At 43.9% G+C, this 25,291-nt stretch overlaps 1 long non-coding RNA gene across 8 annotated transcripts in view; it reads right to left on the bottom strand.

Annotated features, from left to right (window-relative positions):
• LOC113241073 (uncharacterized) overlaps positions 1–25,291 on the bottom strand; it is a 70,234-nt gene that overhangs the window by 33,141 nt on the left and 11,802 nt on the right. For 4 of the 8 annotated variants that reach the window (XR_003311418.4, XR_007190102.2, XR_008956537.1 and 1 more), the window contains exons 3-5: positions 23,377–23,485; positions 7,193–7,364; positions 6,560–6,766 (exon numbers count right to left, since the gene is read on the bottom strand). This is a non-coding gene — a long non-coding RNA (uncharacterized LOC113241073). Of the gene's footprint in view, positions 1–6,559; positions 6,767–7,192; positions 7,365–16,058; positions 16,206–20,735; positions 23,279–23,376; positions 23,486–25,291 lie in introns of those variants that run through there. The other 4 variants (XR_006411950.3, XR_007190101.2, XR_008956536.1 and 1 more) reach the window with 4 other exon arrangements.

Below are 25,291 nucleotides of genomic sequence, written 5' to 3'. Positions count from 1 at the left end.
GTTGCAAAGCCATTTCTCAAGCTTTAAACACTCTGGTCAGCCGAGATTTCCCAGAGGAACAGACTTTGGTCTTGTGGGCACTCTGTGTTGCCTTGTTTAGTGAAACTAGCAGGTGTATAACCTGAGTGTTCACATGACCCTGCTCGTCTAGATCCAGGTGGAAGGATGAAACTGATCACTTAGAACCCTAAGACACAGCTTTTCCAGAGAGGTCTCTAATAGATTATACAGGAGAGTTGGAGGACCAGAGTAGTGACCCCATAATTCAGTTATAAGAAAAAGCAGCCTAGGGCTGTGTAGGAGCTTTGCTGGGAAAAAACAAAAGTTGATTGTTGAAAGGAAAAAAAAAAAAACAGTATTTTTTTCCAAAAGAGAAAGCTCATATCACAGACAAATACATGGGACTTGCTAAGGCTTAGAAGTAGGGGCTTAACGTCTCTTGTTGGAAAGGCACATAGCAAGAAGCAGCTTGGGGTGCTCAGACACAAGTTTCTGTCTACCCAGCCCCCGTTCCTTTCTTTGTGTTTGCAGACACACAGCCCAGGATCTGCAGATTAGAAACAATCAGGATGATGTCTGTACAGCACCTGTTCCAGGCAGTTCGGAGCAGTTGGCCGGCAGCATCTTACTCAAGATGCAAGAACTCCCAGGTGGGAGGGATTTATGGGCTGGCGAGGAGGCCTGGTCTGTACACCGCCCAGCAGCCCCAATGGCTTGTTTTGGCCACCTCCTGCACACTTGCTTTTGAGGTGACTCCCTTAGTTCCCGTTCAGTCTGGACTTCTTTTCAGAGTCCTGTTTCCTTACCACAATGCAAGCAAGCCCGAACCAGAGCCCCTGGAGTAATTAGAAATGAAACTCCAAAGAGATACCTTTTGATAAACTGGAAGAACAACTCAAATGCAAACATCTTTGCCTCAGATCCAAGGAACAAACATTGGCCACTGGCAGCTTCATGCCAGGCTTGGCGCTTAGCCCTGGGGTGTAAAGAGCATATTCGAGACCTGTCCTCTGGCAGCTGTCACTCTGGGCACAACTGTGCTCTTCTGCCCATCCCTGATCTGTTTCTAAAAAGTACTTCCGTACCGGATTACAATGTAAATTTTTATTCTGTCATGTATACTCCCATTCATAGTGCCTTGTGCTATAAATAGATAAAAAATAATTTGGGATAGTTATTTAGTATCTTTTGCCTAGGACTTTAAAGCATTTCACAAACACTGCCCATAAATAGTAAATTAACTAGTATGTTACCTCCTTGTTTACAGATGGATAGGTAGCAGTAGGGTGATTAAAGTCAACAGATATCAGAGTAAAAATCTGTCTCCACTGCTAATTTGCATCATGACCTCAGGCAAGCCACTTCTCCTCCCTGAACCCTGGTGTCCTCCCTGTACCCAGCATGGTCACCTGAAAGTCCTGTGACCCTCTCGTCCTCTCCCCCAGTATTTGGAAATGTCACAGTAACTGTGGCAGATGCATTATTGATACTTAGGGACCAAGGCAGGGTGCCGTTTCTTCTTTTTTTGCAGAAAAAAAAATTTCCTGCCCCAAATGCCAACAGCCCCAAATGTTCCTCGGTGGTCATTTACACCCAGGTAAATGACCTCTAACCTCCTTCCCAATGTGACAGATTATGTACATCTGTCCCTGAAAGCTCGGCCACAAAGGGATTCAGTTCTACGTTCAAGTAGTCTGTCCCACGCTCAGTGACATTTCCGAGGGCCAATCAGAACCAGAGGTGAGCAGAGAAGCAGCAAGGTGACTACCATCTGCGAGTTATTCAGGTCACCCAGATTTTGCTTCGGGAAAGGCTCCACCCACTGTTTCACCCAGATTTGCTTTTAAGTTCCATGTAAGAATTTAATATTTGTAACCCCGTCAACGCGTGTTAACACATTCACCAGCCCTAGAGCAACTCTCACGAAAGCAAGCAGGTCCCAGCTCTCAGTGGAGAGTAAACCATGAAGTTACACTGTACTCCAAAGTAAACAGCTGGAGCCAACCAATGGGGACGGGTTTAATAAGTTCCAGGTGGCTCACCTCCTAGTCATCTGCACACTTGAACTTCCAGGTGGTCTTTGAGGCTGATCCCCAACTGTTTACAATGCTGTAGTCCTTTCGTTAGTAAATTATGTCTGTGTGTGCTAAGAGGCAATTAATTATTTACCATATATCTTGACTACACATTTATTCCTTTACGACCTGGAGAATCCATCACTTTCAGAAACCCCAATTATCATGTTCTTGAAGGGTCAGCTTCAAGAAACACCTCACACTGAGGAATAGAAAATCAAGGCCTAAAAAATGGAGTAATTATTTTTTGAATATAGATGTCTAGCAGTCTGAATGTACTTTTATTTTTTTTTAAAGATTTTTATTTATTTATTCGACAGAGATAGAGACAGCCAGCGAGAGAGAGAACACAAGCAGGGGCAGTGGGAGAGGAAGAAGCAGGCTCATAGCGGAGGAGCCTGATGTGGGGCTCGATCCCATCACGCCGGGATCACGCCCTGAGCCGAAGGCAGACGCTTTAACCGCTGTGCCACCCAGGCGCCCCTGAATGTACTTTAAAAAAAAAAGTTCTGGGGCGCCTGGGTGGCTCAGTCTTTAAGCGTCTGCCTTCGGCTCAGGTCATGATCTCAGGGTTCTGGGATCAAGCCCCGCATCGGGCTCCCTGCTCAGCGGGAAGCCTGCTTCTTCCTCTCCCACTCCCCCTGCTTGTGTTCCCTCTCTCGCTGCCTCTCTCTCTGTCAAATAAATAAATAAAATCTTTAAAAAAAAAAGTTCTCCTCAAAAGTTTGCAAAATAACACATAAAGCATAGAGAAAGTCAACTTATTCAGCCAGAAATACCTATTCACTTGGGCTTTCTGAGGTAAGTTGAAACAGATTTAGCACTTCTCTTGGTTTCTAAAAGTCTTTGTCTTCAATTAAAAATAAAAACTGAAGCGAGATGATTGGTATTTTGACATCCAACCAAGTGTTATTTCTGGTACAACTGTACAGACTAAAACACCACTCGTGGCAAATCTTGTGCATTTTTATGTGAATGTTTGTTTACACTCATCTCGTCTTGGCTCTGCACCATCGTATCTTGTTCCACACCAACTATGCATATGTGTTGATTTCCCTCTCGCTGTCTGCAAGACTATTCCAAGTTTCTGGCAAAGAATCTCGATGGAGACCCCATGGAGGGGCCGGCAGAGAAGGGCACTGAGCTAACACCCACCACCTTCTCCAGCGGGTGGGCCACTCCAGACCAGGGAGATCCCAATTGCTTTGCTTTGACCTTGGACTTAAGGAGACTCCCCCGTGGCTGAGACATTGAGGATAAAGCATAGATTTCGAGGACAGATGACCCAGATCTGAATGTTAACGCCACCATTTCTTGCAAATCACTTCAATCCTCTGAGCCCCAACTTCTTCATCTGATGCAGCAGGTTGTGGTAGAGAGTAAAGGAGAGACTATAAACGGGGAAGCACTTTGAAGACTGCGAATCCACACATTAAGGCTAATTGTTGAGATGGTGATGGGTGGACTGGGGCTCCGGGGCCAGGACCAGCTGTGGGTTTCCTACCGCCTGAGGGTTTCTGGAATTGGGGCAAGAATGAGGTAGGGAGTGTGAGCCAGTGGACCAGGAGGTGTCTGGAGACCAAGTTCACATGGCTAGTTATCAAGTCTAAAGGGAAAGAGTGCCGGGTCCAGGAGGAGGATGAGGAGGAAGAGGAGGAAGAGGAGGAAGAGGAGGAGGTTACGGGTAAGGTGGGATATTAGGTTGGGAGGTGAAGGACATAGGGCTGGGTGGATGGATGTGGGCTCCAGACCAGAGTGAGGGCTCCGCAGAGGGAGGAAGTGTGAAGTGGTGGGCACGGGGCAGGAGGGACAACCCGAAGCTGAGCCAGGCCGAGCATTGCCATCTCTGAACCCATCCGTTTGCCTTCTCCTTATGTGCTATTGGACACAGAGACTTCAACTTCCTGCTTAGTTACCTCTGAAAATAATTTTTAAAAACAACACATCTTCTCACACCCTTTGAGGTTAACATCTAAAATATATCTTTATCGGTTTAAATAGCTACAAAGGATATAACTGCTGGTGAATGGATACACTGGACACTAAAAAAAAAACTCCTATGACCTTCCAAAAATGTTTCCAGTGCAATCTAATACCATAGCAATTTGATACCCACCATAATTCATTTTAAATATATGCCAATAAGCAAAAAATATTTCATTTACTCCTAAAGTTATATTTGCATTCCATTTTCCCCACATAAATGTATGATGTGCTATTTCCTGCCTGAAACCCTTTTATTGATCACCCATAATTATCTGCAGCAAAACACATAATTTGAAATTAATCTTGCATAGTTTAACTAATTTGAAATTAATGTTTAAAATTTCCTGTGACTATATAGCTCTAGTTATGGAAGAAATATTTCTGGACTGAATTGTCATTATAGGTATTATTAATGCACAATTTATGAAAATAACAGAAATACAATTTTTATCAATATTCAACATAAGATGTAGAATTTTATTGAAAAACTACTCTTCATCAGACTTCTTAGTAAAATAGATGAAATTTCTTATTAACATTATTCCCATCTTGCAATCACAGTTATTGTAAGCACTATGAAACCATTTTCATAAAAATAAGATTAGAATGGAAGGGTTTTATCATGGCTATGTCAATTATTGAGCCCCTTTTGATATGGTGATCTATCATCAAAATTATTATTAATGATCTAATTCTCGGACAACTCAATTAGGCCTTCCCTCGATTTGCATGAAAGCAAAGAATTAGAAATCATCTGAGTTGCAAAAAGATGACTCAGTCAACAGACATATTCACTTTCTCAAAAAAACAGCATTTGTCAAACACCCCAGGGATCTGCTTACCCTGGGGCTATGCAGCATCACAAGAAGGGCAGCCAGTGTGTAAGAAGAACAGAAAGGGGGCGCTGCACCCTGTAGGCATGGCTCACGGCCATTCAGCTCTCTGCAGAGCAGGTGGAGGAAAGTGTGCCCATGGAAGTGGTGGACCTAGAATTTTTTTTTATCCGTGTATATTTATGTACTCTTAGCAAGCCTTTGTGTGCCCCCACAATGCAGGTACCCAAATGAGAAGCCCGCTGGGCTAGGACCTGAGTGTCAGTGGAGCTGATAACCCTGGGCAGCTATGGCTTCCCTGACTTCTCCAAATGGCATTCTCCAAACTGGATTTTGGGGAATTTCAGTGCCCTTTGGGATGTTAGAGATTCTCAGGGAATAGGAATTCCCAGGTCCAAAGAGTTTGGGGGAAAGCTTCCTATTATTTCCCCCTCTTAAGAGATTCACAATGAAATCCGAATAGTAAAGGCTGAAGAAACTTGTTTCACTTTATTTAACGTAGAATTTCCCAAACAAACTTGATCCAGTCCCATTTTCTCCCCCAAAGAATACCTAGTTATATATAAAGGCACCTTAGTCGTCTGCTCTGGTCCTGACAACTCCAAGCTGACTCTCTTGTGTCCTTCCTACGTGGCCTGACTATCCAGGACAACTACAGGTCTCGCTAGAACACTCCAGAGAGACCGAGACCTCAGACTGCCCTGTTCCACGGACCCCTGTGCCTAGGAAGGAAATATTACCTTCTGCTGTAGCTTTTTTATTGAGTTCATCCATTTTTATCTTTTTAATTTTTTAAAGATTTATTTATTTTAGAGAGAGGTTAATCCCAGGTGGGGGTGGGGAGAGGGAGAGAGAGAATCCTCAAGCAGACTCCCCGCTGAGCACAGAGCCTGATGTGGGGCTCAATCGCGGGACCCCGAGATCATGACCCCAGCTGAAATCGAGTCGTATGCTTAACCGACTGAGCCACCCAGGTACGCCTAGTTTTAGATAGAGGCCCTGATATAACAGGAAGGTTTCTGTGCTGTTGACTTTGGCTAGCAGCCACTGGGGCCATGACGTTGAAAGTGCTCCCTAAAGAGCCACACGTGGATGATCAGCTTGGTGCTTTCCCAGCTGTCCTTCTGTGTCCCCTGGTCCTTGGGAGTATGGAACAAGCCAAAAGAGGATTATAATTAGATGCAAAGTAAAAACCCAAACATATATGAGTGGGATGTGTGTGTGTGTGAGAGAGACATTGCGTCTCCGTATATGACTGTTTTTCATTACATCCACAGCCACGTGGGTTTTAACTATCAAATTTGAATTTTCCATCTTTTCATTGCAAAACATGAAGCGTCGGCTATATAAGAATGATAATTATGAGTAAACCAAGTTCATGTGTCAGAGCTGGAGAGAGCAGCCCAAGAATGAGGGCCAGGTCACCTGACCTGGCTTCTGGTTTGGGACATCTTGGGCATCTGACCCTTGTAAGACATCACCATGGAAGATAAACAAAACTAAGCCCCTGCCACCCTTTCCCTTAGATCACCAGAAAGACTACAAGACTACAAGTCAGAAATTAGTATTCTGTACACAAGCCCTGAACAATTTGGTTAGCGTGGAGATCCAATTAGACTCTCTGTTCTTGACTAGAGCTCAAAATTCAAACAAATCAGTCAGTACCTGTGCAAAAGGAGGTTGTAGAATGACCCTGCAGACCACCTTTCTTCTTGGAATACAGGAACCACGAAGCATTTCTGCGTCTCCATTCACGCCGTGCACCAGAGCAAGCAAGGTGGACAGAGCCGAAGGCCAGCCAAGCTGATCACTGACTCAGCCTCAGCCAGAACCCACTTTGCTCTTTGGGAACCTCTGCCATCACCTGTGAAGCTGGAAATGAATGCATTTTTATAAGCCTCTGCAAACCAAGGAGAACAAAACTCAAAATAGCTGCAAGAGAAGAGATGAAGAATCAAAACTAGTTTTTGGTGGAAACCACTTGAGATTTCTTGTAAAATTATCCCCCGAAATCCCTTTAGTAGGAAGACAAAGACGGCAGAAACCAAATGGTTGGCCTGCCGTTGAAGAGGGAGCGAGCAGTGGGCATACGATCGATAAAAGAGCCCTCCACCCTCCCGGAGCTAAGGTTCAGAGAAAGCCCCCGCCCACCCCCCCGGAAGGGCCTGGAAATAAACAACAGCAGCAGGACCATCAGCTGGATACTCACTTGAGGGAAAGAACATTGTCTAAAACCCTCGATCACCTAGCCGTCCCCATCTGTGTGGGGGAAATGTACAGGCAGCCAGGGGCTGTTACCTTTCCTTGGGCGAGGAAGGGACCCTCGCCCTGTTTTGGGACAGCTGACGCATTAGGTCCTGATTAGATGTATCCCAGGTGTGGAGAGCAGCTGCGGTGGGTTTTCAGCATGCCTCTGCCTCTCTCCCAAGAAACCACGTTCTCTCCACCGGCTCAGATCTTCAGGTGGTAGCTAAGGGTGGGGGGAAGCATAGAAGAACCATGTGGCTCAAGGACACTGTCTGGTCCAAAGCCACAGCGTTGAGTAAATCTGTGGTTTTGATTCCACTGGAGTGACAACCATAAACCTGAAAGGTGGAAAAATGACATCGGCCCAGGTGTTAACCCAGGTGTGAGGCGGAGTAGAGGAAACATTGTGTCGTGGCCCCAGATGCACCTGGCGGGAAGGGCGGGGATCTGTTTTCAGCCTGTGGCGGTGGCCGTGGCTGAGCCACTGGTGGGGGCAGCCGGACTGGGCTGGGCTGGGTTGCTCTTCCCACTGTCTGGAGGAGGGAGAGAGGAACGCAGGCGTCCTATGCACTACCAAAGCTCTCGACGTCGGAATTCCTTTGAATTATTATTCTGACTCCGCCCCAGATGAACCTCAAGTATTTCCAATCACATATTTTATTTATCTATTTTGATCACAGCCTGCAAATTAGATGGTTTGCTTAGAGAGGAAGGGGATACTTCTCTTTCAGCACTGATTTGACATATCTAATCCCTACTATGCTGGGTACTGGTGAGGAAAGCCTTGGGGTGTGGCAGAAAAATCCAGGCTTTGGTCACAGATGGGTCATTTATGTACAAATCCCAGCTCAGATATTTGGGCTTACGGTCTCAGCCTCAGTTGTGTTGTCCCAAAAGTGGGAATGACAGCCCTTCCCTTAAAGAGTTGTTGTCAGCATTGGAGATGGTCATGTAAAGCACAGGATGCTAGCAGCATACAGATGGCAATTGTCACTACGGTTATTATTGTATTATTAGTATTCCTTCAAAATCTGGGAAACACTCACTAGGTGGGGCACTAGTCCCTTAAGGACAGAGTGTAGATATTACCAAGGCAGGGCTGGGGTAGAAGGAGGCAGCCGGCTGCTGGAGATCGTGGGCAGGAGGGCAGGAAGTAGTGTGCCTGAGACACGTAAGGATTGGTGCCCCTCCCCAGGGGGAAGGGAGGGCTGGAGAGGATAGGGGAAAGGTAATGATGAAGTCACCAGACAGGAGGGAAAGTACTCGACTGGGCAGGAGCAGACTTCAGGACCAAAAGTTCTGCCAGGACAAGATAAGCAGACAGGGACCAGAGCCAAGGAATGGGCTGTGGGCGAAGAGACAGGAGGAGCTCATTTCCCTAGGTTCCTCCTGCAAAAGGTGTGCAGCTGCTCACCTGAGGGTAGGGAGAGGACGGCCCCTCCTGCGGGACTTGAGGAGGAACCTGGAACATGCAGACGACTAGGGTGTACGTTCTCCAAACTTTGTTGATTGCTTACCTGATGAAATCAGTTACCTTCCATATTTTTATTTACATGTTTTTTATCTGCACTGATTATATATTAAGTATGGCTTAGATTTAAAAAAAAAACACGCACACACAAAGATGGGGCATCTAGGTGATTCAGTTGGCTGAATGGCCAGCTCTTGATTTTGGCTGGGGTCATGGTCTCAGGGTCCTGGGACTGAGCCCTGAGTCAGTCTCCCCGAAGCCTGCTCTGGCATTCTCTCTCTCCCTCTTCCTCTGTCCCTCCCCTCCCCACCACTTGCTCCATGCATGCTCTCTAAAATAAATAAATCTTTTTTTAAAAAGCACATAAAGAGATCTCCTGTACAACAGGTAACAATACTGTATTGTGCGCTTCAAAATTTGTGAAGAGGGGAGACCTCATCTTAAATGTTCTTACATAATTTTTTTTTAATGGAAGTTTCAGTGGTTTTTTTTTCTTTTTCTTTCTTTCTTTCTTTTTTTTTTTTTTTTTGTCCTGCCTCTCAGTGGATCTTGCACACACAATTTTGGATACTTCTTGCCCCCAAAATGGGAGGTGGAGTCAGGGGAAAGGGCATTCGCCTCCATTCTCAGAAAGATAACAACTTATTTTTCTCTCTCCAATACCACTGGTCTGAAAGTGGAGTTATTTGTTGCATTTTTGTTTCTGTTTCTGTAGGTCAGAGGGTTAAAATCAGAGAGAGAAAAACACTTGACTTGTGTAATAAAGGCACACAGAGCCCACATTAATGCTCTTTAGAAAAACAGGAGGTGATAGAAACAGAAAGATTACCACTTTCTGCAAGTAAAGGATATTGACTCGTTATTCTTGTGTCACTCACAAACCCGAGCCTGATACTTCATTTGTACACCACTCAGACCAAAACAGGAGCTGCCTTGTTTGCTCCTAGTAAGGTGTATAGGCAGGCTCTAGGTCACACAACTCACCGTGTCATCTGGCACAGTGTGGTGCCGAGCACAGCCACGTAGCTGTGTTAAGAACAAGGGGGCTCAGAAAGGTGAGCCTCACCTGGTTTGCCCGCTCTCAGCCCAGCTACTGCAGAGTACTTGCGTTCCTCCTATTTACAGCCCTGATTCACCCCTCCTTGTCTTTGTGCCTACTCTCCCCCTGCCTGGAATGCTTTGGTTCCTCTCCTACAAATCCCTCCAGCTACTCATTAAATCTCCTCGGCTTATAAACTCAGTGTAAGCTTTTAAAAATGGACTGCTTCCATTGTTTTGCTGCCCACTCAATATCAATTCCAGTAACTAGTTGTGTGCATTTCTGTCTCCCTCTGCTCTGCCGTAGCTCTGGGAGGCAGAGAGTGGGACCCTAGCCTAAAAGACTCAAGCATAGGGGACTTCAGTAATTCATACTCGTGTAACACCCCAATGTGGGTCCAAATCAGGGAGGGTCTTCAGCTCCATGCAGTCATTCAGGGACCCAGGGTGGTGCCAACTCTGCCACCTTTATCCTATGGTTTCCAAGGTCATCCTGGGCATTGATACCCAGCTAGAGGAGTGGTGGGGGCAGGGGGTGGCAGGAGACTTTCATTGGCCAAGCCTGGAAATGGGGACGATCACTTTCTCCCACAGGACACTGGCCACAGCTCCGTCACTACAACAGAAACCAAGGAATATAGTCCAGTCGTGTGCCCAGGAGGCGAGGCAGCAAGATCAGTGATGAACCGGCAGCCTCTGCCACACCGCCCCAGACCAGCTCACACTCGCTGTGAGCCCTAGAACCCCAGAAGAGGAGGCTGAGCCTGCCTGCGCAATCAAGGCAGGGTTTTGCAGGCAGCTCAAGCGCATGGTCTCTCAGTATCTTCCAGACTTGTGCACAGCGCCATCTGCCGCTCAGAATTAAAAGCAGGAAGGGAGGTGGCGCTGGGTTTGGGGATCTGAAGAACCAGGTTAAGGAGAGCCGGAATTTAATGAAGGGAGGGAAAACTGAGGGGAGAGGAACCATGAGAGACTATGGACTCCGGGAAACAAACTAAAGGTTTTAGAGGGGAGGGGGTTGGGGGGATGGGTTAGCCCGGTGATGGGTATTAAGGAGGGCACGTGTTGCATGGAGCACTGGGTGTTATATGCAAACAATGAATCATGGAACACTACATCAAAAACAAATGATGTACTGTATGGTGACTAACATAACATTTAAAAAAAAAAACTACATTAAAAAAAAAAAGAGCCAGAATTTAGTGTTCTGGAATCTTCGCTGGCTTGGTAACCAGAGGAGATTAGAGGACATTCAAAACTCAGTCATTTTCACCTAATAGACACCAACCAGTAAGTATGAGGACAAGGGAGAGGAGTTGCCTGGGTAGTTTTGCTGACTTAATTTTTCTGTGACATTACTGGGAGGTAAACAGGATGAGTATCAAGAGGAATATATGAACGTTCTTATGTAGGAAGGAGCTAAGTCCAACGGAGCACTTGACTGGAGTCAAAAGACCTGGATTTGAGCACCAGCTTTGCCATTAACAGGCTGCAGTTTCCTTGGTTTTAAAATGAGGGAATAAGATCCCTTCCATCTGGGAGTTCTAATCCAGTCATATAAGACCCTTTTTTTAAAGTTTTTATTTAAATTCCAGTTAACATACAATGTAACATTAGTTTCAAATGGAGAATATAATGATTCAACACTTCCAGACACCACCCGGTGTTCATCACAACAAGCGTGCCCCTTAATCCCCATCACCTGTTTCACCCATCCCCCCTCAACCCACCTCCCGTCTGGTAACCATCCATTTATTCTTTATAGTTAAGAGTCTGTTTCCTGGTTTCTCTTTTTTTCCCTTTTTTGCTTATTTGTTTTGTTTCTTAAATTCCACATATGAGTGAAATTATATGGTATTTGTCTTTCTCTGACTCATTTCACTTAGCATTATATTCTCTAGCTCCATCCATGTCATTGCAAATGTCAAGACTTCATTCTTTTTTGTGGCTTAATAAATATTCCATTGTGTATATATGCCACTTCTTTATCCATTCAACAATGGATGGACACTTGGGTTGTTTCCATAATTTGGCTCTTGTAGATAATGCTGCTATAAACATAGGGGTGCATCTATCCCCTTGAATCTGTATTTTCGTATTCTTTGGGTAAATACCTAGTAAAATGGTTGATGGGTCATAGGGTAGCTCTATTTTTAACTTTCTGAGGAACTGCCATACTGTTTTCCACTGTGGCTGCACCAGTTTGCATTCCCACCAACAGTGCAGGAGGGTTCCCCTTTGTCCACATCCTCGCCAACACTTGTTGTCTGTTGTGTTATTAATTTTAGCCATTCTGACAGGCATGAAGTGATATCTCATTGTAGTTTTGGTTTGCATTTCCCTGATGATAAGTGATTGGGCATCTTTTCATGTGTCTGATAGACAATTGGATGTCTTCTTTGGAAAAATATCTATCCGTGTCTTCTGCCCATTTTTTAATTGGATTAGTTGTTTTTTGGGTGTTGAGTTTGGTAAGTTCTTTACAGATTTTGGATACTAGCCCTTTATCAGATATGCTGTTTGCAAATGTCTTCTCCCATTGCGTAGGTGGCCTTTAAGTTTTGTCGTCTCCTTTGCTATGCAGGAGCTTTTTATCTTGATGAAGTCCCAATAGTTTATTTTTGCTTTTGTTTCCTTTATCTCAGGACACATATCTAGAAAAAAACTGCTATGGTCGATGTCAAAGAAGTTACTATGTTTTTTTCTAGAATTTTTATGGTTTCAGGTCTCACATTTAGGTCTTCTTTCCATTTTGAATTTATTTTTGAGTATGGTATAAGAAAATGGTCCAGTTTTCCCAACACCATTTGTTGAAGGGACTGTCTTTTTCCCATTAGATATCCTTTCCTGCTTTGTTGAAGATTAGTTGACCATAAAATTGTGGGTTCATTTCTGGGTTTTCTATTCTGTTCATTGATCTATGCATCTACTTTTGTGCCAATACCATACTGTCTTGATTATCATAGCTTTGTAATAGATCTTGAAGTCTGAATTGTGATGCCTCCAGCTTTGCTTCTCTTTTTCAGGATTTGTTTGTCTATTTGGGATCTTTCGTGCTTCCATACACATTTTACGATTATTTGTTCTAGCTCTGGGAAAAATGCTGTTGGTATTTCAATAGGGATTGTAGTAAATGCGTAGATTGATTTATATAATATAGACATTTTAACTATATTTGTTCTTCCAATCCATGAGCATGGAATGTCTTTCCATCTTTTTTATCATCTTCAATATCTTTCATCAGTGTTTTGTAGTTTTCAAAGTACAGGTCTTTCACCTCTTTTTTTTTTTTAAGATTTTATTTATTTATTTGACAGAGAGAGACAGCCAGCGAGAGAGGGAACACAGGCAGGGGGAGTGGGAGAAGAAGAAGCAGGTTCCCAGCAGAGGAGCCTGATGCAGGACTCGATCCCAGAACGCCGGGATCACGCCCCGAGCCAAAGGCAGATGCTTAACGACTGAGCCACCCAGGTGCCCCAGGTCTTTCACCTCTTTGGGTAGGTTTATTCCTAGGTCTCTTTTGGTTTTTGGTGCAATCATAAATGGGATCAATTCCTTCATTTCTCTTTCTGCTGCTTCATTATCGGTGTATAGAAATGCAACCGATTTCTGTGCATCGATTTTGTATCCTGTGACTTCACTAAATCCGTGTATCAGTTCTAGCGATTTTTTAGTGGAGTCTTTTGGGTTTTCTATATATTGTATGACGTTATCTGCAAATAGTTAAAGTTTTACTTCTTCCTTGCCAATTGGATGCCTTTGATTTCTTTTTGATGTCTGATTGCTGAGACTAGTCCAACAATTATGTTGAATAAAAATGTTGAGAGTAGACATCTTTGTCTTATTCCTGACCTCAGGGGGAAAGGTCTCAGTTTTTCCCCATTTAGAATGATATTAGCTGTGGGTTTTTCATATGTGGGCTTTAAAATCTTGAGGTGTGTTCCCTCTAAACCTACTTTCTTGAGGGTTTTTATCATGAATGAATGTTGTACTTTGTGAAATGCTTTTTCTGTATCTACTGAAATAACCTTATGGTTCTCATCCTTTCTTTTATTAATGTGATAACGTCACATTCGTTGATTTGCAAATATTGAGCCACCTTGCAACCCAGGAATGTATCCCATTTGATTGTGGCAAATGATTTTTATTAACACATCTTTGGATTCAGTTTGCTAGTATTTTGTTGAGAATTTTTGCATCTATGTTCATCAGGGATATTGGCCTGTAGTTCTCTTTTTGAATGGTGCCTTTATCTGGTTTTGGTATCAGGGTAATGCTGGCCTCATAGAATGAATCTGGAAGTTTTCCTTCGTTTTCTGATTTTTGGAATAGATTGAGAAGAATAGATATTAACTCTTCTTTACGTGTTTGGTAGAATTTACCTGTGAAACCATGTGGTCCTGGAATTTCTTTGTTGGGAGTTTTTTTGATTACTGATTCTATTTCTTTGCTGGTTATCAGTCTGTTCAAATTTCCTATTTCTTCCTGTTTCACTTTTGGTAGTTTATATGTTTCTAGGAATTTATCTATTTCTTCCAGATTGCCCAATTTGTTGGCCTATAATTTTTCATAATATTCTCTTATAACTGTTTGTATTTCTGTGGTGTTGGTTGTTATTTCTCCCCCTCTCATTTGTAATTTTATTTCTTCATGTCCTTTCTCTTTTCTTTTTGATAAGTCTGGCTAGAAGTTTATCGATTTTATTGATTTTTTTCGAGGAACCAATTCCTGGTTTCATTGATCTGTTCTACTGTTTTTTTTAGTTTCTATATCATTTATTTCTGCTCTAATCTTTATTATTTCCTTCCTTCTGCTGGCTTTAGGCTTCATTTGCTGTTCTTCTAGCTCCTTTAGGTATAAGGTTTGGTTGTTTATTTGTGATTGTTCTTTCTTCTTGAGGTAGGCCTTTATTGCTGTAAACTTCCCTCTTAGCACAGCTTTTGCTGAATCCCTAGGGTTTGGGACTGTTGTGTCTTCATTTTCATTTGTTTCCACGTATTTTTTTAATTTCTTCTTTTATTTCCTGGTTGACCCATTCATTGTTTAATAGCATGTTATATAACCTCCATGTATTTGTGCTCTCTCCAGATTTTTGACTTCAAGTTTCATAGCACTGTGGTCAGAAAAGGTGCATGGTATGGCTTCAATCTTCCTGAATTTGCTGAGGTCTGTTTTGTGGCCCAATATGTGATCTATTCTGGAGAATGTTCCATGAACATCTGACAAAGAATGTGTATTCTGCTATTTTAGGATGAAATGTTCTGAATATATATATCTGTTAAGTCCATCTGGCATATAGGACCCATTTTAAAGATGGCAGTTGAAGCCATATTGGATCCCCCAGGGTGAATGGCTTTTGTTTCCTTCTTTAGAAAAAAGATCCAAATCCATATGTTTTGATTTTCATATCACAAACATTGTTTCTTGCATTTAAAGACACATAAATATGTATGTATTATTTTTAACTGGGTAAGTAGGACTGACTGATTGGCAGTTGGTGATGAGGGAAGAGAGTTTCTAGGTTGATATAACAGGGCAGGTGATGAAGTCCTGCAGCTAACTAATAACAATAATAATTAACCCATTCGTGAGCATCAACTGTAAGTCAGTCGCATTCTGATTGCTTTACACAGGTTTTCTCACTTTTCACAACAACCCCTGTGAAGAGCACAATTGTTGGCCCTTTTTACAAAAGAGAAAACTAGTGAAAGAACAAATTAGGAACGGGGAGGAAGGAGAATGACAGATGGCGACCTCCCCAAGGAAATGTGGTGCTACGCTCCCTCTCATGGTGCAGACTTGGTGATGGGATGGGAACTCTTCCCCTGGCATCCAGGTGGCCTGGTGAAGTGGGAATAGATGTGGTGTGATGCTAACACATAGATGTGGCCTTGCCATGCCCTCCTCTACCCCCTCTCCTGACTGCATGTTGGCACCAAGGCAACCTTGGATGCTACCTATGGAAGATGGCAGAACCTTCTTGAGTCTGGATCCCTGAATGACCTCATAGAGTGGGCCTCCTGTGCCGCATTCCACCCTCCACCTCTTGGCCTACCTTGGAATGTGACACAGATGAGAAATACGTTTTTATTGGTTAAGCCACCAAAATTTGGGAGTATCATTATAACAGCAGTAACAGATAGTGGATATCTTGCTGTATCAAGTAAAACTGAGAGGGAAGTAAAGATGAGAAATAGTGGGCATGTTAAGTTTGAAATCTTGTGGGAAAACCAAATGAAAATGTCCAGGGGACAGAGAACGGAGGCTCATGGAGTCATTGTTAATGCATGCAAATTCACCTGTGTGCATGGTCTTAAATAAATAACAGAGAGAGGGGAGGAATGTTCTCTTTTCTGCCATCTCCCCCCACAGTGGCTCTAAGCAGGCAGTGAAATGGGGGTTACAAACCTGCCCCTCCTCCAGATGGTCTCATTTCCTTCCTATGTCCTCACGATACGAACACCTCACCATTCCAAGTATAATTCCAGTCTGTAACGAAACGTTTTTTTCTACATAATTGCTCCAAATTTGAGCCAGCTGTTTCATCTTATTCAACTGAAAAACAATGAACAAGTCTCATGTTGAAGAAATGTTGTTTTTCCTCTGACCCTGATCTTAGAACTCAACCTCATACAGGATGTGACTCTACTCTGTAAGTTTGGGAATTACTGTTTTCGGGATGGCAGCTGATTCGTGTGAGAGGATTGGCTCTCTTGGGGAGTATGAAGAGAGGGCCAAAGATGGAATCCTGGGGACCCCAACATTTAGGAGGCAGGTGAAGGAGCTGCTCAAAAGGCCTAATGAGCAGAAGTGGTAGGGAAAGTAGGAGGAGGACCAGGTGTATTTAGGGCTCCCCAAACCGAAGGAGAACAGAATGCCACAGAGTGAATAACTGATTGTTTCAAATTTTTTTAAAAAGGCAAGCTGAGAAAAGGGTCACTGGATTTGATAATAAATTAGCATTTGTGACTTTTGCCAGCACAATTTCAATGGAGCTATAGGCATAAAAATCAGATGTTGATGGATAAAAGAGTGACTGAGCAGTGAGGTGGAGGGAGCAGGGCTCGGAGACGTCTGGTACTGGGTCAGGCCTGAAGGTCCAGATGAGCTCTGGGAGCCAGCTCCTCAATCCTCACCTACCATTTCCTCACTGTCCAAGTACTCTTGGACTCAGTTTCTTTATCTGTAAAATGGGTTTAATGATCCCTGACTCAAAGGTTTCTGAGGATTAAATGAGAAAACAGTTGCAATTGGCTTTTAAGAAACCAAACAACTTGGAATGAGAGAGAAGTTTTGGGCATTCCAGGCATTGTAAAATCTTCCTCCCGATGAGGCAAGATGGCCAGGCAGCCAAGCACCTGCCCACAGGTGCCACACAATCCTTCTCCTCCTAGAACCAAGTTACTGAAGTGCCCTGGGGTGATGATTTGAGGACCTTTATCAGAGCAGCCTCGTGAAACCCAGGAGTTCCACTGCTGAAAAGATGTGGAAGATGTTGTGTATTGCATTACAAATTCTCAGCCAAAGCTGAGCTGGTGAGTGTCCCTTGGGTCACAACAGTGCAAGTAATTGTGTAAGTAATTGTGTTTCTCCTGAACAATTGGCCTTTTTTTATCTTGCAACTGATCATGTCCCCCTTTTCTGCAGTGATTACCAGGGAGCTTAGAGACAAATGTGTAGTTCAGCCATTGCGTGTACATAAGACACCATGTATGTGTTTTTGTACTGGACTCCTCTCCAGTACTTTTATGTCCTTATTCTTGTTATTCTCATATTTAAAATATGTGTTATATGATTTTATATTACGCATTCTTATAGTCTAAATGTTTTCTGTTACAAGAGAAGATATAATTTTCTTGGGGGTTTGAATAACTTTTAGCCCCATATCATAGCTGATTTTCAAAATATATTAATACCTCTCCAGTCTACCTACGTATCCTATGAAACTTGTCCTTGTGTATCTTCCTTAACACCAGAGCTCATGATGGTAGCTGACAATGACTGAGCCCTTGCTATGGGCTGTTCTAAGTGCTTTTATATGTATTCATTAATCATCATAAGAATCCTATTTATGTCTGCTTACAGATAAGGAAACCGAGGCCCATAAAAGCTAAGTAACTTCGCTAAAGCTATGCAGATAGAAAGTGATCGAGCTAAGGTTAAAAACCCAATTGTCTGGCTCCAAAGTCTGTGTCCTTTCTCACCAAGCATGGCGGTAGAAAAATGCCACTTCTCTACACACTCAGTGACATAATACTTTAAATATTTGGTTTCTGATGCTCTGTAGGGTACTGGCAAACAGGGCTGGGGCAGGGGAACAAGGTAGATGGATTAAAATTTCTTTCATGTAATGAAATAGGAAAAATACAGCTAAGAAAAATACCACGTCTGAACATAAGTATTAGGAATACAGATCTCTTTGTTAAATAAGTGATGTTTGATTTGACTAATCTCCCTCCCCTGGCTTTGAACAGTCCTAATCCTCTTCTTAAGGTGCTAATTGCTCATACCTGTCATGTGTCTTATCATAATTTTAACTTTCTGAAGGCAGCTGGATGAAAGAGATATCGGTCTATGAGAAAAACAGGTTATATGTAATAAACATGTCATGTCAAGCATTTCTACTCTCTATCAACTTAGCAAAGTAGCGAATGGTCCAATTGACACCAGAATATTGAAAAAAACAAGGAGATGATTTTGCTGATTCAGGAACTTTTGGCTTCTCATCCTTATTTCTCCTCTGAAGGCAGTTAACGAGATTATACTTTTAATCCCTGGCCGTGCTTTGCCACTCTGCTATCTTTAGTAGAGGCTATGGATGATAATAATATTCTTGCTTAATACATAGGATATGAAACAAGGCTGTTCCTGCACCTCAAATATCCTGCTCACTTCTCATCATTCAGGCCCCAGGCAATGTTCCACCCTGTCCGCAGAGCGGTTCCTCCTTCCCTGAGCTCACACGGACAAGACTTCCTTCTCGATCCCTGAGATACTCTTTGACACCCATATCATATCTGCAAACACTGCTTAACACCTGACATTGTCATTCATATAGACGTGAATATCTGTATCAGACATTAGATAGAAGTTCCTTCAAGCAGGAACTGAGTCTCCTTGTATTAACTATGTCCCACAGCACCAAGTTCAAAGTAGGACACCAGAAATGTTTGGTGAATTAAGTGTTCAGAAGAAGGGGAGGGAGTAGGGGGCGCCCGGGTGGCACAGCGGTTAAGCGTCTGCCTTCGGCTCAGGGCGTGATCCCGGAGTCCTGGGATCGAGCCCCACATCAGGCTCCTCCACTGTGAGCTTGCTTCTTCCTCTCCCACTCCCCCTGCTTGTGTTCCCTCTCTCGCTGGCTGTCTCTGTCTCTGTCGAATAAATAAATAAAATCTTAAAAAAAAAAAGGGGGGGGGAGGGAGTGAATGAATGAATGGAAGTAAGTCAGTTTGAAGGTTTCTCTGACTGACTAATCCTGCCTTGCTTAGGGCAGTATTTCTCTAAGGATGGTCTTTCCATCTTCTGCTCTGAATTACTTGAAATGAAGACATTAACTCTAAAATGCAAATTCCTGAGTTCCACCCCCAGTCTCTACAATCAGAATGTCTGGCCATTGGGGTAGGAATTTGCACCTTAACAAACGAACCCCAGGTGATTCTTTTATTTTATTTTAAGTAGACTCCATGCCCTGGAGCCCAATGTGGAGCTTGAACTCAGGACCCTGAGATCAAGACCTGAGCTGAGATCGAGAGTGGGATGCTTAATCGACTGAGCCACCCAGGTGCCCCCCTCACTGCAGATGACTCTTTAGCATATTACTGTTGAGAGCCACTAGCTTATCAGAGTATGTTCACAAGACATTTTTTTGAATGATGAATTGGAATAGTCTGGATTAAACACTGTTCCTCTCCATAGATTTTATAATTAAGCTCAAATTTGAAACAACCTGGGCGTCATACTCTTTTTGTAAGAAGTCAACTCTTGTAAAAGAAAGGAATTAAAAAAATTTTTTGCAAGCAGCATTGTAAATCCATTGGAATTGAGGCAAATTGCAAAGCCCGTAATTACATACTATTATGTTTTAATGACGCTTCTGCCTGGAGCATCATTTCACTTAAGAGTTTTTTAACTCGCACATTCCCGAGAGCAGCCATACCTCCCTGGGCAAGCTGTGAGAGGGTCTTAGTCTGGTCTTCAGCAGTAGCCTGTGTACAATCATTGGAATATCTCAGGGATGCTCTCCCCTGTGTCTTCCCTTTGGAAATGTCTCCAGGTAGGGGCTCCAGGACACAGAGAACCATTTTCCAAACTAGAGCAATGGTCCTGCTCTGAAAATAGCTTCTAACCTGAGCAACACATGCCCCAAGAACAGCAGGAAGAAACCCCTTCTTCATAGCCTCCACCTTATCCAATGCAGACTTTTTGTTTCAATGGGAGATTTTCCCTTTTTGTTTCTTTTAAGATTTTATTTATTTACTTTAGAGATAGAAAGAGAGAGAGAGAAAGTACAGGGGGAGGAGCAAAGGGAGAGGGACAAGCAACTCCACACTGAGCATAGAGCCCAACACAGGGCTCGGTCCCAGAACCCCGAGATCATGACCTGAGCTGAAATCAAGAGTCGAATGCCCACCGACTGAGCCATCCAGGGTCCCTTCAATGGGAGATTCTTAAAGCCTAAAAAGAAAGTGAACCCAACAGGTCTACCATGACCATTCAACACTGCTTTTTGCTTTTCTCCTTTTCTGCAGTAGAGAATGTCCTCTTTCAGAACCCGAAGCTTTGGCTTTCTCTTCCCTAACAGGCACTGTGTGTGGTTTGGGTCCTTCCCAGTCCCTGAGAGCCAGGGAGAGTCCCTTGAAATGAATTTCATTGATTTGGTTCTAGACAATTTGGTCTTTTTTCTGAATCCTCTGCTTAGGATAGTCATTGAAATTCAAGTCACCCACTAGGACTGTGAGGAATAGAGGAATAGGACCCTTTCGTTTGGACTTTCCATATTAATACTTTCCAAATTAAGTTCCCTACTATGCTCACTTGAGTATACGCTCTTTCATCTTCTCCAACTTTTTTAATTCTCTTTATAGGTTTTTAAAAATACTTTCTCATTGAGACTATGGACTCTGAGAAACAAACTGAGGGCTTCAGAGGGGAGGGGGGTGGGGGAATGGGATAGGCTGGTGATGGGTAGTAAGGAGGGCACGTATTGCATGGTGCACTGGGTGTTATACGCAAGTAATGAATCATCGAACTTTACATCAAAAACCAGGGATGTACTGTATGGTGACTAACATAATATAATAAAAAAACATTTAAAAAAATACTTTCTCATTACCTCTTTTTTGAGGAATTTTTCATCACAAGTACACACACACATGTCCACTCCATATTTAGATGCAGTTTTACTAGGTTATCTCTTGTGTTTCACCTACATTTCCATTATTCCGCAATATTACCACATTCCAGGACAGGCAACCATTTTCTTGTCCACGCCTTACTCTGATCCACAGGTCATACTAAAAGAGAGCAAAAGGATCTCAAAGGGGCGCCTGGTGGGCTCAGTCAGTAGAGCATATGACTCTTGATCTCTGGGTTGTAAGTTCGAGCCCCACGTTGGGTGTAGAGATTACCTAAAAATAAAATCTTTTTTTAAAAAAGGAGAAAGAAAGGGTCTGAGACAGACAATTCGAGCGCCCTGTTTAAGATGCCGGCTTTGTAGAAACACATTTCATGTTTTCCAGAGCCTGTGTATCCCAGCTAGAACCAGTCGTTTGGCGCCATCTGCTGGACGCAAACAGTCACAGATTGGGGAAAATTCGATCCGGCTTAATAAGCGTCAGGTACCCACTGCATTCCAGGCGCTGTTCCTCCTGGCACGGATGCTCTCCATCCCTTTATGACAAATCTCTCCAACTTTTAATAAATATCTCAAAAGCTAAGGGTCTTTCCTACTACTTCCTATTTCCTCTGCAGTTTCATAAAGCGCCTTTGTTTTGTTTAGTTGAGCAAGTCATGAGAACTAAGGAACCCCATGACAACCAACGACTACGGAGTGGAAGTCAACGTTTCCTTTGTCACGGGATCCCTAGAATCCAGCCTAGCAACGGCCACATGGTAGCAGCTCTGGCCTTGATTTTGTTTTGTTTTCATGTCTTTCTGAATGCAACAGTAAGCAAGTATTATCTGGGGTGGGTGAATATGACACACGGAGGTCTTTATTTGAAGAGAATTTTCTAGACTTCTCTGCCTGGCTGGGTCCTAAGAAGCTCCTAACCAGGAACCCTCTCCCCACCTCTTATGTAGTGAATCTTTATTAAGGACATATTCCTTACAACCCGTATAGCGTATTCTTTTATTCTTTATAGGAAGGGGAACTAACATTTATTAAGCACCTACGATGTGCCAGGTCCTGGACTAGGCTCTTCTCAGGGTATTATCTCATATCTCACCCAATTCTCCTGTTACGGAGTAGACCTAGTTATCTCAAGGTTAGTAACCCGCTCAGGGCACGCATTCATGTGCTCATCAGATAATTGCAGAGTATCTGCTATGGGTCAGGCACTTTGCATGGCCCTGGGGCTAGAAAGGTGAACAGGAGATGCGGTCCCCCTCATGGAGCTAATTTTCTAGAAAGGATAACCAGTAACGGTCAAGCGAACAAGAAATGAGTACTGCCATCGGGCGTGTGGACCGAGCTACGCGGGAAGTGAGTAGGGGGGAGGTGACGGTGTAACTGGAATGGATCTACCCAGAGCTAAGTTAGTTGCCGATGGTGAACTTCAAGCTCACAGAGATGTAGAGGAGACCACGTGAAGAACTCAGGTGGGTGGACTGGATGCGGGTGGCATCCCACACATTGCTGGACAGGACGTGATCAGAACTGCTTTCATCCAGTTATACTGGAGCTGTGTGTGCAGCACCAGAAGAGGGATCTCCAGGAGGCAGGTGGACAGACCAGCATGGAACTCAAAGAAGAGGTCTGACAGGGGGATATAAACTTGGGAGTCACCACAAAGAGATGGGATTTAAGGACATGGCAATGATGAGGTTCCCTGGAGAGAGCTCACACACAGAGGGTAGAACCGAGGAGCAAGACCTGAGGATTCCAGCCATCAGACATCAACGGGAGGAGCACCTGCCTAGGAGCAGTGACCCCAAACAGGCAGCAGGAGAACCAGGGGAAAGGGGTGTCACAGAAAACCAGCCAGTGCATGACAGGGTCCAGAATTCAGATCTGAGGTCAGCGTCCATGGCCCTTCCTCTGCTCAGGGCATTCATCTGGTGCATTGGGAGAGTGCAGTGTTGCGTGTGTGTCCCGCTCTGACAGTCACCCTGGCGTGTATTAGCTCAGCTGATCCTTATGGATGTTCAAGGCCATCAAGGCAGGCGTTACAGTTCTACACATGAGGACAGTGATGCTCAGAGAGGTGACTGTTGAATAGTGCAGCTGGGATCTAGCCCAAGTCTTCGGATTGCTGGCCGAGCATCTTTCCTGCTTAGTTCAAATCCTTGAAGATCATTTTTATGGCTTTATCACCGTCAAAAAACTTGCCTTTTTAAAAAAGTATCTATTGCACGAAATAGGGTGCAAAAAGTATTCAATTGTTGTAAATTGCTGGTGAAGACCTTATCTGTGATCAACGAAGGGAAGGGGAAAGTGGCAGAGATCGGGACTTAGAGGGACGGGGAAGGAAAATACGGATTGTGCGTTTTAAAAATAAAAACTCACCTATTTTTTTTTAACCTATAATCTGCCAGTCAGAGCTCCCAGGGCTTTCTCTCAACAACTTGGCTTCCACTGTCGCCATCGTAGTGACTTTCGGGAGACACATGGTTAGCTGCAGAAAGACCGAGAAGAGTTTTCAGCCTCAGGAAGGAAAAACTTGGAGCTTCTGACCTAAAACCTGGTCCGTCATGACTGAAAGCAGGAAAAGCACATCTGAAAGCATCTTGTAGTGTTGGGGAGGGGGTGTACTCTCCAAACATGGAAATAGACAGATGACAGTCATCATGGGGGGACAGGTGGGAGCAGGGGCAGAGGAAGTCCACTTCCAACCACCTGGAAGAAGTCCAGCCACTGAGGCTGCCATGTGTGGGGACAGAGTCCTGAGGAGCCCCGACCATCTGAGTCTTCCCAGATAGGGAGGTAAAGTCTTTGAGACGGCTCCCGCTCCAGCTCCCACCTGACTGCAGCAGCATCTGCAGAAGAAACTAGGGCAAGGGCTGCCTAGCAGACCCCGTGAGACCCCAGGTCCCTGAGCAAAACAATTGCTGCTGTTTTAAGCTACAATAGGGGGAGGAGCAGTTGTTACACAGAAACAGGTAAATAGACAATTGTTAAACCTCCACCTCATCCCCAATACACACACACACACACATGCATGCACACACACGCATGCACACATGCACGCACACACATGCACACACGCACATGCACACACATGCACACACACACGCATGCACACATGCACACACATGCACGCACACATGCGCGCACACACGCACGCACACACACACGAGTGCGTGCAGAACTTTGATAATCTTACTTTAATAATTAAGAACTCTTTTTTTTTTTTATAATGATTTTTTATTATATTATGTTAGTCACCATACAGTACATCCCCGGTAAGAACTCTTTATTGATTGATTTCAGGGGTGCCTGGGTGGCTCAGTCAGTTAAGCGTCTGCCTTTGGCTTAGGTCATGATCCCACAGTCCTAGGATCCAACGGAGCCCCCATGTTGGGCTCCCTGCTCAGCAGGGAGTCTGCTTCTCTCTCTCCTTCTGCCCCTCCCCCACATCATGCTCTCTCTCTCTCTCTCTCTCTCTTTCTCTCTCAGATAAATAAATAAAATCTTTTTTAAAAAGAAAAGAAAAAGAATCCTTATTTTAAAAAAAGAAGTGTTTATTGATTAATTTCAATGAGAAAGCCACTGTTCTATATATAGAAAGCTAGGGGAAAAAAACAAACACATGACCTCTCCCTCAAGAAGCTTATAGATTCATAAGAAAGAAAGACCAAAAACAAAACCCCATAAGTACAAGGCTATAAGTGCAGTAATCAAAGCCTGCTGAGAAGGGGCAACTGACCCAACCTGAAAAATGGTGGGCGGGGGTTTCAGCTGAGCTGAGCCTCAAAGAGAAAAAAAAAGATAGGAGCCAAGAAATGACACTGGCGAGGTAGGCAGGGTTGTGTCTCCAAGAGCTCAGGGCACTGGTGAGCGGTGTGGATTGAATCACCCAGGAAGCCGCCAGCATGGTTTCTGCAGGGGAGTGGCAGGGTCGGACCCTAGTGTAGCAGCTGGCTACAGAATGGCTTGAGGGGAGAGGAGTTTGAAGAGGGACGGGCTGAGAAGCACCAAGGAGGGTTGGGGCCAAGGTGCAGTGGAACTGGCTTGTACCATCTTGCAAAAGCCAATGCAGTTTCTAGAAATTTGGGGGAGACACTATTAAACCTTGGATGGCTTGAAATCAGCCATGGCAGCCATGGTGGGAGTATTTACGCCACAGACATTAGGCAAATGCTATAAAGCAAGGCTTCCCCTCAGAGCTTCCCCTCAGAGCTGTTAGTCACTTACCAGCACACGAGAAGCAGAAATGCTAATAGAGTTTAGAAAAGCTTAAGAAGTTTTTTTTTAAGGGTCA

Source organism: Ursus arctos, unplaced genomic scaffold, assembly GCF_023065955.2.
Source record: "Ursus arctos isolate Adak ecotype North America unplaced genomic scaffold, UrsArc2.0 scaffold_30, whole genome shotgun sequence".
Taxonomy (NCBI): domain Eukaryota; kingdom Metazoa; phylum Chordata; class Mammalia; order Carnivora; family Ursidae; genus Ursus; species Ursus arctos.
The sequence above is the reverse complement of the archived record's forward strand: the minus strand, read 5'-3'. Positions and strand labels throughout refer to the sequence as shown.